Source organism: Thunnus thynnus, chromosome 13, assembly GCF_963924715.1.
Source record: "Thunnus thynnus chromosome 13, fThuThy2.1, whole genome shotgun sequence".
NCBI classification, from domain to species: domain Eukaryota; kingdom Metazoa; phylum Chordata; class Actinopteri; order Scombriformes; family Scombridae; genus Thunnus; species Thunnus thynnus.
Genome location: NC_089529.1, coordinates 28,817,822 through 28,833,921, shown reverse-complemented (window position 1 = coordinate 28,833,921; position 16,100 = coordinate 28,817,822). Strand labels below are relative to the sequence as shown.

General features: G+C 39.4%; 1 protein-coding gene across 2 annotated transcripts in view; it reads right to left on the bottom strand.

Moving 5' to 3' along the window:
* The window catches only part of si:dkeyp-23e4.3 (rho GTPase-activating protein 7), a 117,447-nt gene that overhangs the window by 41,557 nt on the left and 59,790 nt on the right, over positions 1 to 16,100 (bottom strand). The window lies entirely within an intron of this gene.

Genomic DNA, 16,100 nt, shown 5'->3' with positions numbered 1-16,100 from the left:
CGTGGAAATGTCTGCAGGCAAACCCTGCAACAAAGGACGACTGGGCTGCAAATATCAATGAAATAAACTGTACGGAGAAAAAGTTTCTCTCTGCAATTATAATTTCAGTCGATCACCACTCTGAATGTTGTTTTTTTTTTCTTTGATGGTTTCTAGGCATTCAACCATAAGGCTGTCTGGATTATTGTCTGGATTCAGTTTTTTAATGCAATTATTCAAAGAAATTGACCTTCACCTTACGACTATGATATGATCAATATGTAAAATTACATATGTCATTGAAAGACCCTGTTCCTGTATTATGTTGCCCGTGTCAACTCATTCTTTTTGCCTGAAAATATCAATAAAAATAAAGTAAAAATTGACCCAATATCAAAAACCCCTTTCCATGTTCCGCTGCCAATACAGCAACAATGTTGAGGCAACTTTTATGCTCGTATCACCAATCAAATTACCCAAAAAGTTGCCCTACATATAATTCCAGCTGATAAATTTGTGGATGTGTGTTTGTGTGTGAAAAACATGAAGTCATCCCGACAGCAGCAGCAGATTCCTCCTCAATCAGTTCTATTGTCTGCTTTATATTTATACTGATATGTCTGTAATTTGGTGTCTTTACACTGTGCAGCAATAACAATGGTGTTAAATTACTGCATGTCCCACTGTACAAGATGGCTTTAATAAAATCCTGGTTGTGTTCAGTGTCAGATTGTGCCATGAATGCGTGGTCAATCGTAGTGCTTCCATGCAGAAGTAGAAAAAAGATTTTTTTTTTTTGAGAAACGTACAATATGGTACAAAGTCAAAAGGTTGTGATATGTCGCACACCAAACTAGTGAGCACTGAACAGACCAGCGTTCCTGCACACGCTCAGTGGCGTCTGCCTTACACAGAACTACTCTCTGGAGACTGAAAACATGATCGCTGTTATTAGTCTTTGGAGCCGTTTCCAAACAAACTAATGTGACTAAAATGAAAGAACATGTCACCCATTCTAGTGACATGTAATAGTTTTTGGACAACAATGGAGGCACAGAGGAATACGATATATCAGGCTTTGTATACACACACAATACTGGTTGGTAGATCAATTCATTGTTGGTTTTGTTTTGACGGTTTCAGGCCTGTTTTTCGCTAGCGAAAATTAGCGTTAGCATTATCACTGTTAACCATTGATTGTAAATGCGCCGTGCTAACCAAGCGATCAGCTAGCGCTTTGGTCAGGTCCACCCTCTCATCCAAATTTGGTCACTTCTGGCTCCAAAGATCAAACATGGCGACGGCCAAATCCAGGATGGCGACGGTCAAATCGCTACACTCGAGGCTTCAAAACGGCAGTTCGCAAACCGATGGGTGACGTCATGGTGACTATGTCCATATTTTTTTGCCTGCTGCCGCTGGAAACGAGTGCTGAGACTGAAGCATGTAAAATTACATTAAAGTTACCCATAAAACCAAAACAATAATCCAAAATAGTATGAAAAACGCTCAGTAAATCTGAAGGTAACAGCAGAGTTTGGTTATAATGTTCTGTGGGTTCGTCACACCTTTCCATTATGTACTATGACATGACCCATTGTTGCTATAAAAATTTGGATAAGTGCGGCTTTAAAGCAAAATCTCATGTAGTCTTTGGGCTTCTGTAACAACAGAATACAAATAACATAAGATATGACAACCATTGGAGAAAAAAAAGAACGGGAACTTCATGCAATTGTTTTCCAAACTATTTTGATTACACTGGTATTTATTAATTTGCAAGCAGTTAAACCCTCATTTTAAAGTCACACAGGGGAAAGGCCTTCAGTCTCTGGAGCTGACAAGCAGCTGACTGTAGAAATCAGGATTAAAGCAGAGCTCAGGGACTGACCTCTGGCTCTGCTAACAAAAAGACTCTGCTGTGTTTAAAGGTTACACAAGACCGCGTTTCCTTTTCCCAAGCCAGAGCCTGGCGGGCGTCAGAAGAGGAAGAATCCAACAATACTCCCAGCGGATGGGAGTTTCTGTGTGTGTGTATTCAGTGTTCATGTGTGATATGTGTATGTGTGTGTACATGTGTGTTTGAGGGAGGCAGCTTCAGTACGTGAGGATGTGTTGTGTTAACTCTCGCAAGCTTCGCCTCGCTGCATATTCACTGCTGTTTGTATGTGTGCTCTGGGGTGTGTTTGTGTTTTAGTTTACTTTGTGTAAATGTGAATGTGTGTGTGTGTGTGTGTGTGTTAGTGTGTATAGTCTAATTTGAATCCAGCCTTGGAGGATTTGGGTCTGGTATTTCCGAAGCAGCAGGACAGGAAGCAGCCTGCTCTCTTGAACTGTGTCCCTCCCTCTGAACACTGCAGCACACACTCTACAAGACCTATCGCTTCTCTTCATCTGAGTGTGTGTGAGACAGATTCTGTAATTATTAATGACGGACAAGGAGGAGGTGCCAAGTATTTTAACATGGTAATTGTACTTTTTTTTTCCAAGCAGAGTATTTTTATGTCCAGAGAGGATGTCTGGAGGGAATTTTTAAGTCATTAATTAGGGAATTAAAAAAACATTTTCTGGTTCCAGCTACTCTAATGAGGGAATTTTCTGCTTTTCTCTGTTATATTATTCTAAACTGAATGTCTTTGGGTTTAAGACTGTTGTTCGGACAAAACCTAACAGCTTTTCTACACACAGTTGTTTTTTTCAGTCATCTATCTCACACGCTTCTATTTTAATCAATACATCTGCCTACAGTTGTCTACACGGGCTGCGTAACAGCTCGTGTTTCACTTGCATTTTAGGCATGTAACCACAAACTGAAGTGAATATTTACGCTTCAAGTGTGTAACTCACAGATGGGAGGAGTGACATCACACGTTGGAGTCATTGGAGCCAGTTTAAAGCTCAGAGTTGCAGCTTTGGAGCCAGGACCTTCCAGATAAGGAGTGCTGGGTGTTGCCTTTCATGCTCTGGAAACACACCCCGCTACCTCAGACCCAAGCTAACGCTAATGCTAGTTTACTGGGAACACAGAGTGCTGCACACTTGGGCTAACGTTAGCTACTTTAGCTAAATTGTACTGGGAAGGTATCGTAATCAAGTAACATTAAACTTATTAAACAATAACATTAAACTTATAGTATTTTGACAATAGTCTGAATCAGTGTGAGTCCCGGAGTCAGATAGAGCAGCAGGTGAAGGTGAGGTGAACTGTCAATCACAGCTGTCAATCAACACTCACACAGCAGACATCAAAGCTACTATAAGCCTTCAAATCATATTAACGGAGCAATAATTTCCAAAATGACCACCAACACACTTATTAGAGGGTCTGAATTTAGATATATATTGTGACCATAATGACTCATTGAAATACATGAGTGACTCAGTATTTCTAGAGAGAAGTTGAGGCTTTTTGAATGACAGTCAGTTGGAGCATCTGGCGGTCGTTGGTCACACTTTGAGGTACTTGAGTCGTGGTAGTTACCACTCATCCCAAAACACAGGTGACCTACACTCAATACTGTGCCTGAACGCATCCTGTGTAGACATAGAGGACTGATGCTGCTGCTGTGTTGCTAACATGCTGTTTTCACTATGAAGGTTGTGTAGACCAGAGATTCACACTCACAGGAATAATACAAATCTATCTCGATAAAGAAAAGTTCTATTTAGGAGTCAACAACTACAGAACCAGTTTTTTTTTTCCTGCTGTATACTCTTTGTGTAGGACACAGTGGGTATGGATTGGAAACCAGAGGTGTATCAGTGTTTTGTTTTCTTTCTTTTTTTTCCAGCATTCCCACTTAAATCTATTTCAGTATCAGATTTCTTTAGAACCAGGTGAAGAAAAAAGTTTTTGTTTCTGAAGAAGCTTTTTCAGGGGAAGGAGCTTGGGGTAAATAAATAAATCTCTCCACTATCTGAGTCATGATTTGTGTGGCTGCTAGCGTGCCCTGCGTCTGCTCCACAGTTCTGACTTAGAAAGATGGTATTTCTTCCAATAAACATGTGTGTAAGATTAAATTACACGTAATAGAAAATCACTCTGTCTCTCTGTGGAATTCGAGTAACAGCATGAATGTTAAAGCCATCATTCCAATAATAACCACAGTGTCCTTAATTAAGGAATTAATAATGAACCCTGTGGTGTTTTTTTATTTCAATTTAAATTTGCTTAATTTAAAGGCATAGTCACAATATGTGTCACCCAAGAATGCCATATATTGTTTTTTACAAGACAAGTTAGACTATTCAGAGCCAAAAAGCCATTTTTTTTTTGCATGTGAGTAGTATTATACTATACATGCTTTAGGAGAGTAGAGAAAAAACAACAACTAAAAATGTTAATTGAAATTTTTAATTTTTTTGTCTTCATGTCCAGAGGTTTTCAATACAACACAAATATCTATATATGAATGGATATAGAAGATTGTGAGGGTTACAGAGATATATGAACCATGTTGATGGGCCTCGGTAATGTCAAAAAAGGCGCAATAAGTTTAGCGACATCATTCTAATTGATATTAAATTTTGTTCACGTTATGGCGAACGCTGCAACTAGCGATTATTTTTTATTACTGATTAATCTGCAGACCATTTTCTCAATTATTCATCATAGTCTAGAAAATAATGAAAAATACCAAATATCAAATTTTCCCAGAGTCCTTGTTGACATCATCTAATGTTTTTTTTTGTCCAACCAGCAGCCCAAATCTGACATATATTCAGTTTACAATTATTATATAAAACGGAAAAAACAAGCATATCCTCACAGTGGAGAAGCATCAAATTTTGACGCAAAGGGGTTAAATGTTTAAATCCTGGTTTTGTCTTTGTGGTGCTCTTTGATCCTGACTCAAGCAGCCTCCCATGCTTTCCACAATCAATTAATTGGGATTCCAACTAGAGCTGCTCTTTATTAGCACTTAAGAAGTATGTGAGAGTGTGAGGTAATGGGCCGTCCACACACAGTTCATTTACAAAGTGTCTTTATGAGGACTACACCTCCTAAAACCAATGGTTGGATGCTTTAGACTTTTTGGGGCTTTAATTTCCTTTCCAGTTTGGTCATATTTATACGTTTAATATGTATTCATATGTCATATTCAAAATCTGCTGTTTGTTTTTCGGCAGTGATCCTTATCTGGATTCAGAGTCTGGAGCTGAGGGGATAAGATTAATGTTTAATTTTGTTGTCCCTCCTGTTTTATTTATACAAAACAGTGGCCACGTCTGAATATCAAACTGTTCTTCTTTTCATACAAAACCCAACATATTGTTTATTTAAATCCACAATCGCTCAAAAGGGTGAGCTAACATCATCTCTCTACAAGCATAAAACAAAATAGCAATGCCTGGAGTTTTTTTTTTTTTTTTTACGTAGAGGGGGGAAAGGGATCCTTGAATTTAATATCAGGGTGAAAATAATTTTAAGGCTAAAACACTGAAATGTAAAAAGTGCATACAGTACATCTGTCAAGAGTAAGCAAAGAAAAGCAAAGGGATTTTCTTGCTGGTGTCAGTGAGCTTTGAAAAAAGGAATAAAATACTTGGAAAGGCTGTGCACGGACAATGCAATGGCTCCTCTGCTTTGGCAGCTCTGTTGCAATTACACACACAGTCAAGGCTGCTGTTGCAGCGTCTTTGTTTCTTGAAAACACCTGTGAACACAGATGCCACTTTCACCAAAACACGGTATATATCAACTTTATGTTCTTCCTGTAAAACATTTTAATAAGAAGGACCTGTGATTCACTTCAGGTTACCTCCAAAACAATCAAAAGCACATCTGAAAGCTCCGCCGAGGCATGTTTTTTGATCTCAACCCTGCATTGTGAATAGGTTGTCATAGCACCAGTGTATGCAGCATTCACATCGTTGTTTTGGTGCACCAGTTGTACACCGTACTGTATGCTACCTGCACAGTGTTGAATCGAGGGAAGAGGACTCTAGAGGGAAGCTTGTGATGGTTTGTTATGTTGGGAAAACCATAAAATATTCATTAAACTCACTGGTCGAGTGTCTGGACACTCAGCAGCATAATTCTAGTAAATCACAACTGCCTTTTTCTTTAATTTCTTTCCATCTTAACTTATCTCAGGAAATTTCCTGATCACGCAAGGTGCTTTGTTTCCCAGATTTACTTAAAAACAGGTGCAGACATTCACATCTGCCCTGTCCTAATACACTCCGCTACAGCTGGCTATTCATCAAACAGAAACCATGGCTGACAGTACGGCAATGTTTGGGTTTTAGCATGGAAATAAGGATGAACTCTAGAAGACGATAACAGAAGAAAGCAATCCATCAAGTAAATCCCCAAACAGCCATTTCTGCTTGTTATATCAACAACATTGAAGATGGAGCTGAATTGGCATTTTGTAACAAACAGCTCTCATCTATCAGTCGGGGCTTCAAACTTCACACTTTCTTTTTTACTATTTTTGAGATTTTTTTTCCCCCTTTTCTCAATTTTAAATGCCCAATTTGATGATTGACAGGTGCTACCGCCATGACTGAACACAATATTCATATTATCTCCCCAGTTTGATCCTTCTCTATGTAGGAGTTGCTGGTTGATCCCTCACTGGCTTCCCATCACTTTAGGAAATGACACCAAGCGGATCAAACCTCTGCTGTGGTGAGCAAAAATTTTACACTTGTGCAACGTGTGAACCTGAGATCACACTTTCTGGTGACTGAAAAATGTTTTCATAAGCTGGTCCTAACACACCAGCACTTTCTTATTTATGAGACTGTCCTTCCCAAGAAAAACGACAAGGTTGTAATGTCAGTCGGCCAAAAATGAAGGTGTTTTCCATTCTGTTTCTTTCTGCTTCCTCCTTTTCTCGCTCCTCCGTCCTCCCGCCGTGACCTGGAAACCAAACTCCCTTCGCCATCATCAAGGATGTATCCTCTGCTTTTTTTAACCACATGGCAACACACCTTTGATCAGAATTTGTTTATTGATCCGTCAGCTGATCTGATGGGACAGTAAAGAACAGCTGGGCTGTTGTGGAAACAGCTTTAGTGTGATATTAATATACATGATTGTAATACAGCAGATTAGGAAAACTACCTGTGGAAACAGGAACGACGGCACCAACAGCAGCTATTGATACTGATATTTTTATAATATATTCATATTTTTTATATATTCATAAAATAAAAATTCCAAGTGTGTAGAATCTGAATCACAAATGAATCATAAAAAACACTATTTTTTTATTTTTCTTCATAAGCCAAAGGCCTTTTCTGTCTTCTTTTCTGTTTCAACTACATCTTGAATCATTCAGGAGAAAATACAGCCGCCCAGCCGCGTCTCCTATAATATCCTGTCAGAAATTCACAAACTAAATAATGTTTTATTTAAAATATTCAAACATGTTTTTATTGCTCCTTTATGTCTGTTCTGTTCTTTCAGTAATTAACGGATTTAAATGATCTATTTGTGTTTTATTCTGTGACTGCTATAGATCTATAATGATCTATAATCAAATAATAAAAAAATTAGAGCAGTCATCATGAGTCAGGTGTTTTTCTTTTAAACTGTTTCTTAATTATTTCTACGTATTGATGACTTCTTTATATTTGACAGTTGAGGTGTTGTGTGTCATGAGTAGTTGTCGTCTCCTCAAAATGACGCTGGAGGGAGCGAGGACGTCCTCGCATCTTTCTCTCGCATCCTCGCTTGAAGGAGCTAAGATACGAGGACGAGACGTGAGTAGTGAGGGAAGCGAGGAGACACGTTAGCCAAATGAAAAGCTCCCATAGTTACGTTTGAGTGACAGACGCCATCTAGCGGCTGTAGTAATTATGACCCGGAGGAGTAAACTGGACTGAATCCATTCAGTTCAGATGTTGTAAGGTGACAGGAAACAACACAAGCACATACATGTAAATGTGATGCATGTACTCTACATATATACATAATGGTTAATATTTCAGGGATTTCTTTAGAGAGAAGAACAGCGAGGTAGAAACATGATAAAAATAGAAATTAATAATTTAGTCCATTCATATGGATACAAAAACAAGCAAGAAAACACTGGATGGGCAGAATAAAAGTCGATAAAAGATTAATACAAGGTCTCACAGCTTTGACAGATGCCTGAACCCGCTGAGTCACTGGGACCCCCCCACAGCTGCCCCTTCCAACTGTACTTGTTGACACCACTCTATAAATAAAGTGTTCTCTGTTGTTTTGTTCTGGGCAGTGGATGGAAACCCGGGGACAATGCCAAGGGTCAGCAGAGCCCCTGGCACTCTGTACAGAGATGTTATTACCAGGCTTTCAGCATCATTATTGTTCCAAAATTCCTCTAAACACCGAGTGTGACAGTTGGCCTGCACTGGTGTAATGTTTGACATCCTCCTCTGACAGAAGTCCAAGTGTGGAGACTGGTGAGGGAAAGAAGCTGAACCTGGAGCTACTGTGGCTCATTTCTGTCCTCCAAAACACAACTTGAAGACTAAAATCTAAAATGCTGCAGATCCTCTCTTAAAATTTCATTCCATTTTGAAAAATCTTAATTGGTGACAAGTGATAAATCAATTTATCAAGCGCTCCAGCTGTAAAAAATAGTGATAATTGTGGGTGTTTATACCATAAAAGTATTTTGTTTTTATTGCACTTATAAAGAAAACAATTTTAACACATATTAGATACTACTTATACATTATTTCTCATTATGCTACATCCCTTACTGGGACGCATAATGTCATTATTTACACCTGTGCTTGTCTCATGATACCAGACAATCGGAGCTCTCTCCCACCTGTCAGTCGTCTGTCGTTATATTTTGTCAAGGACACGCCTTACTGGAAATAATGCTCCCCCTCCCCATTCTCCTTTGTAAGGCAAGTCAAGTCAAATTTATTTATATAGCACGTTTGATACAGCAAGCATAAACTCAATGTGCTTAAAAACAAGTAAAGATCATACATAACGAATATATTACATTAACATTACATATGTAAAACAGATGAGATAAAACATAAAAAAAACATATAAAGACATAGTGAACTGCATGTCAGGGCTGCCCTAAATACTTTGGATGTGTTATGCAATGTAGGTTTTTTTTTTTTTTTTAAACTCTCTTATTGTTTCCACCCAGATTTAACAACAAAGTCTTGGAGATTTTCATCAGTCTGTAGTTCAGCGATGTGTTTTAGTCACACACACACACACGTGTGCTTTCATCAGTGTTATTAATCACACTTGTAACTATCATCGGGCTGCACAATAGGACTTCGAGGCTCCAGCACTTTTGGAACTTGACCAAGACCAGTGAATCATAATATCTCAGCCTCTGTTACAGCAATTCTGGCTATTCTGTCTCTTGGAAATTCCCAACTTCATGAGGTACCTCTTGAATTAATAACACCTGTTCTATCATCTATATTATTTCCATCTTAACTGCAATTGCTTTTAGTTAGTGAAACATAAGACTATAAATATAGTCTGTAAATGGTCTGAATGTATTTGAAAGTACATTGTTGCACTATAAAGAAAACTGTGGCTTGTTTTTCAGTTCGGAGCCATGGATGGAAACCTGTTTGCAGGCCACACTGACCACAGTTCCCATCACATTCAAACCAGCTTCACCACCTCTGCTGTCCATCAACACCTTCAGCTAGAACACCATGTCTCAATGTAAAGGTCTGACATTGTCATGTCACTGGGTTCACACCTCGGCCAACTTTGATATGGTAGCTACAGCGTGTACTGAACTGTAGCTACACCTTTGAATAGTTTCAGTTGTCTTTTATGCCATTACAATGAGGGTGAATCTATGGTTTTTCTGTTTCTGACCAAACTTCTATATATCTCCAGATTCAGGCTCAGTTCTGGTCACTAACTCGCTAACACTCACTGCTCTGGCTAGGTGTCACCCCCTGCTACAGTCTAGGAGTTCATTAATACTGTCTGCTTTGTGGCCTTTCTTTGGTGTTTGTGACGTCTTTCCAACTCATTTTACATGGCAGTAAGAAGGCAGAGAAACAGAGAGATTCAGTGTAATAAAAGTCCAAGGTTGCATTCAAACGACAGCAGTGCAATTAGCCACGAGGGTGCCTTTCAACAGAATATTATAATCTTACAAACTACAGCGTAGTCAAGAAACAAAGTTATGAAAAATTCAAGAGTCAAGAGAAGGATACTAAAGTGGCAGGGGACAAAACGGAGGGAAATGTGCCTGCCGTCAGCCTCCAGCATGAGAAAAAGAAGTGTGGGATATCATGATTTAAATAGAAATTAATTGCAATGATACATACTGGAGTGTTATTAGCAAATATACACTGCAAAGGGTGAATCAAACCGATCCTGAAAAATTACCACATTAAAATTTGATCTTAAGACACAAATACACCCAAATACACACATAACAGTACAACTATTGGCCTTCCTTTTACTCTCAGTGGATGAGAGATGGTTGCATTCATCACACTGTCAGTGTGCGTGTGTGTGTGCGTGTGTGTGTGTGTATGTACACCTCCGCTGTCTGCCATGACTACTATTTGACCACAATGCAGCACTAGGTGTTTTCAACCAGAGAAGACTTCATTAAGAAAGCAATGATGGTTGAGAGAGAGGAATACACACACACACACACACACACACACACACCAACCTTGCTTACAGAAAAACAGGAGGATTACAAATGATAAAAGAAGAAATATATTTAATCTTTAGGAGAGCAAACACCTTAATAAAGGATAGGTCTGGTCATTTTTATTAGGTTTTATCAGGTATTTGACTGTAGAGTCACTGTTTATACTCTTCAATTTGCAGGAAGTTCTGCAAGGAGTCGTGTACAATATTAAACCTAAATGTTGCTAACTGATGTATTGTACCATAGTTATCTTAGAGCAAATTTTTATACGCACAATGATGGAACTCCTAAACAAAAAAGACAGGACACATGATATAAATATATGTACAACAGTAGGTTATGTCACACACACCATGTCAGCAAGTATCTTGGGCAAAATAAGAATAAATGTAAAACCAGTGGTTACAGAATTTGGTAGAGTAGATGATAATGTGAAGGGCTGGATAACAACATGAAAGTGCATTTTTTATTACATCATGACTGTGGCCAAAATTGAGATATCGTCTTTTTTACTCCACATATCCTTCTTCCTTGTCAAGACTTGGCACCTACATTACCCACAATGCAACTCAACCACCGACAGTTGGGGTTGGAGATTGAGGTGCGTTATGCTAGTAGCATCTCATGTTGTTTCTGAGCTGCTAGCCTCAAACAGAGATGAGTTTGAGGCTATTTTTCAAACTTGTAGCCTTCAGGCTTTATGCTACTTTATACACAGAGAACACCTGGAAACACACTAATGTGTAAAATGCTTGGAGTTCACTTTTAAGTACACATCTGGATTCATTAGTAGCTTAGCTGAGCATACACCTACTAACAGCTTAAAATGTTATATCTCATTTGTTTAATCTGTACACAAACAGAAATGTAATAAACAAATTTCCCAAAATGTGAAACTAGTCCTTTAACAATGACAACATTGGAGAAGATGATATCAGTTTCATTACAAGGAACTGGAGATATGGGAGAGTTAATGTGTCTTTGGTTATCAGAGGTCAGGTTAACACTTCCTCACATTCAGCTAGTTACTGTCATTATTCCCAGTGTTTCCCAGTGTTTCCACAGAGAGGAAAAACCCACCATCATTTCTCGAGTAGAGCGTAGATATTTGACCTCTGGGATTTCCTCTCTCTGCGCTGTGAGTCTGTGTCTGGTAAACTGGTGTGTATTTTGAAGATGTACACGTGATATTTGTGCATCATTTCTTAGTGCGTGGTCATGTGTCACATCAGCTCTCGTTCCTCCATCCTCCAGAAGTACCATCCGATCCACATTAAAAGCCTGTCTGGAAGTCATTTCCATTTATGGCAGCGTCGTGTTTCTTTTGAAATGTAATGAGAGAATGACATCAAATATAAAAGATACTTTGAAAAACACAGCGAGCAAACACAGAGGCACAGTAACAGGCACACACAGGTAACAGCAGGACACCTGCCATAGTGTGAAAAGACACTTTGAGGGGCAAAGATGAAAAAGAGAAATCTTTCCGAAACCTTGTGGAAAAGGTCACATCAGAGCGGCACCAACCAGATGACATCCTTGTTAGATAAAGATACGAAAAAATGAGTTTTACTTATTACTTCACCAGTTTGAACTTGTTGTCATTAACCAAATTATGTATTTTTATGTAATTATTTTGCAGTATGACATAAATATATATTTCTCACTCTGTTATGTTTGTGTGTATGTTTATTGTTTAATCTTCATGTTTATTGCACTTTTTTATGACATCTGGACTACATTGACTTCCTTGTATTAGCTACTTGGCAAATAAACCTGATTCTAGTAACTGAGATAACACTGAAACGCTACAAAACTGAAGAAACATATATGTGCAAATTAACTGTAAACTGTAAACTAGTTAGCTAATTCATGACTAGCAAACTGCTGCTCACAGTGTTGAGTAGCGGTAGCTTTCTAAAGTTGATAAAGGCACAGATTTGAGTTAAAATAATGTCAAACCAAACAGTACAAACAAAAAAATGAGCTAAAAGATGCTAAAATGCTCCGTAGAGCTGAGGGGAGTCTAAATTCTCAGTGAGTTTGTTGATTGTTAATATGTAAATATTGATTGGTACTTGTTATTCCAAGTGATCTGTACTCAGTATGTCATAGCTTTTTAAAATGCTAAGTCCACATACAGCTTTTTCACGATTAGCCCTTCCCGTGTTGCTGTCTGTTACCTTTTAGGGATTTACAAAGGTATATTGAATTTGATTCGAATTGTCAGCCAAGTTTATGTGTCGCTGTCGCCCCATCGAGCGAAGCTCTCGATGCAGATTCTACATTTTTTTAAGAAGCGCCCTGTAATTCCACTAGCATGCGTGTTTCATACATTTAAATATTTAAGTGACGTGAATCAAGACTGTACTCTCAAGAGCTTGTGCTTGCTCATGTTTGTGGCATTAAAATAGAAACTTGGGAGACGTGGAAAAGGGAGGTCTTGGGATTCTCGTAGAAAAAGGTAAAAAAAAACCATAGCCCGCATTCTTCGAGGCCTCTTGTGACAACGCCGGCATCCACACATACCGCACAGTCTTTGTCATCGTAGCGTGACTGCAGGAAGTCTCTGCCCAGAACGCTGCGATCCACAGAACGATACAGCCTTTTATAGACACGCCGTTCTTACTGCTCCGTCCTGTCCGCCTGCTCAGGAAATCCCTCCGTGATTAACTGGCCCTTCCTGAGCGGCTGCCTGTCTGTCTGCCTGTTACACTGTCTGTCTGTTTGTCTCTGGAGTAATGTCTGCTCGCCTGTCTCAACCCTTCTTCTTCTTCTTCTGTTTACCTGTCTGTCCGTCTTTCAGCCTCTCTGCCTGTTGACTGTATTAATTCAATCTCATTCAGCTTTAAAGGAGCAATAAGTTACATTTTTACTGCCAAGCAGCACAAAATCTCCATCTGCAGAGGGTTGATAGGGTTTGCAGATCAATACTGGTGACTAAACAACTACTTCTTCAACTGCTGAGACAAAACTCACTCTGCATTGGCAGAAATACTCCCTGTGCAGACACTAAATTACTTAATATCCTGGAGGACTCTGAGGACCAAGAAGTCTAGGAAGACATAGATAAAGGTGTTTTCTTTAGAATCAGAATCAGAATCTGTTCATAAGCCAAACATGCAAGTATACAAAAAATGTGTCTTGGCATGGGTGTAAACATTAGAGGGGGGGATGGCTGACATTGAGGTCGGTATTTTTCTGAATTTGGGGTTTTTAATCACATTCTGAGGGATTTTTGGTTCATATTTTGTGAGATTAACTCAAGTATTTATTTTTTCACTCTATATATTTCAATTGGACTACTTTCAGGCCACTGTGGAGGAGACTTTTTTAATCGGCTTTAAAATTGACAGACTTTATTAAACCAGTCTAATTGATTATTAAGCATCAAACATTCAAGAGAATAATAGCAAGATAGAATTTACATAACAGAAATAACAAAGCTGATGTTGGTCTGAACACTGAGGTGAAAAGCCAACAAACGGGATAATGCACGCTTTTGGACATTCGCTGCTTGACGACATCCATGTTGTTCACACTAACCCCTAAATTCCACGTCCCGGCTCCGACGCAGCTGCCAGAGCTGATCAGGGCCACTCTAGTTAATGTATCCTATTCCACTGGGCAGAAGCGTCCCAGAAGCGGCTCTCCGCTGCGCTGCGCTAAAGATAGGGGCCTCGTCTATTATTTTCCTGAGGCCGCGTCAAGCAGCACAGAGCAGAACGAGCTGGGCAGGAAGTCAGACACAGAAACAGCATTGAGCAGCCGGTCAATTTTCAAAATAAAACACCCTGCACAGACTCCTGGTCGTATATTAACAATAAACGCAATTAAAACAGATGAAGATAAAGAAACCATTTAACTACGTAGCCTACTTAACCATAGCAGAAGCACAAAAATCAACGAAAGCTGAGCAAAATTGGGAAGTTTAGTTGCCCTGCTACTGCTGTAATTACTGTAGTAGGATGCACTCCTACTCCTGACTTTAAACGGCAGATGGCTTCCCCGAAGTGAAGACGCTCCGCTTCTGACACGCTCCCGGTGGAATAGGGCGCTGTGCAGAGGACGGAGCAAAACCGCGTCGGAGCCGGAACACAGCGCACATGCACCCGGTGGAATCCCACGGTAAAAGTGACAGAAGTAGTTATATGAAGAATGAAATAAAAGAGCTTGAGAGAGAAGGTCAAACTCCACCTACAGTACATTCACACCTTCACATACCTGGCCAGTCGTTATGTGGAGTGGGTGTGAGTGTCAGATTGTCCTTTTTGGGAAAGTAGAAATGAAAGCGTGTATGGCGAGTGCGTGTGTCTGATGCTGTTCGACGATTCGACAAAAAAATCCACCAGAGATAGTATTCTTCCACTCTCCGAGGTCTTCCTGGCAGGAGTTGATCGTAAAATATCGCATAACAAAAGATTAATTTAATATCTGCACATTAAAAATATAGATGTTCCAACTAATAAAAAATGAACATTTCCACTTTGTTACAACAAGATGTCCTCCTGCTCTTCTGATTGAGACGTCAACATAAAAGCTTTGCACGCGGACCAATATCTCTGTTCCTCCTTCCTTCCTTCCTTTCTTTTCTCTGAATATCTAACTCACTATGTTTCTAAAACTTAATTCCACCTCACATTCAGCTACCAATTCCAGTCACTCTAGCAAGGCCGACTTCTCTGGCAGTGCCTCCTCCTGGGGCCTATAAACCTTTGACGGGAACAATGACTGATATCTCGGGAGCGAGAAAAAAAATAGGCTGCTTCATTATCGGTGATTCATAATCCACTTGTGAAGTGTTAATGGGAAGCCGTATTTAAGCTGCCAATGTTTAATATACAGTTTCTGCAGTTGCACTAAATATCCTGCAGGGTTTTTTTTGTTTTTTCGGCTCAAGGAGGGGTGTTAATGGAGGGAATGGAGGAGCAGGTCAAACTTGGCCGTCTGCCCGGGACGGGACTGTGTGCTTTTGGGTTTTTCTCTGCACTTTGAAGTGACCTGGATACACAGCTTGTGGATAACTCTTTCACTCTCAATCTCTTTTTTCATCTCTCTCTTTTAGTCTCTTTGAGTTTTATTTTTCTCTGTTTTTCAATCTTTCTCCTTTACTCAGGATCACTATTTTTCAGTGTTGGATTCCTCTGTTTTTGTTTCTTTTTCAGTTTCTCACTATAGAGCTCTCTCTTATTTAGGTATACTCCAGCAAAAATCTGTATTTAAATATCAAACACTGATTTCCTGTATACTAGAGAGACATCTCTGAAAGGTTTTTGGCTTGAGTCGTCCTGGTGGACAGCAGCTGTAGTGAGCTTGGATAAACAGCAGTTACAACAGCTCCCAGAGGTGACCCAGTTTCATGGAAATTACGTATCAAAACATCCACAGAAACATTCATATTTACACCAAAATATGGCTAAAAACACAGCTTTGAATTGTGCTACTGCTCATGACTGCAGCGAACCACACTGACATCAGTTGGAAGATGTGTGTTTAGCCATATTTTGGCAA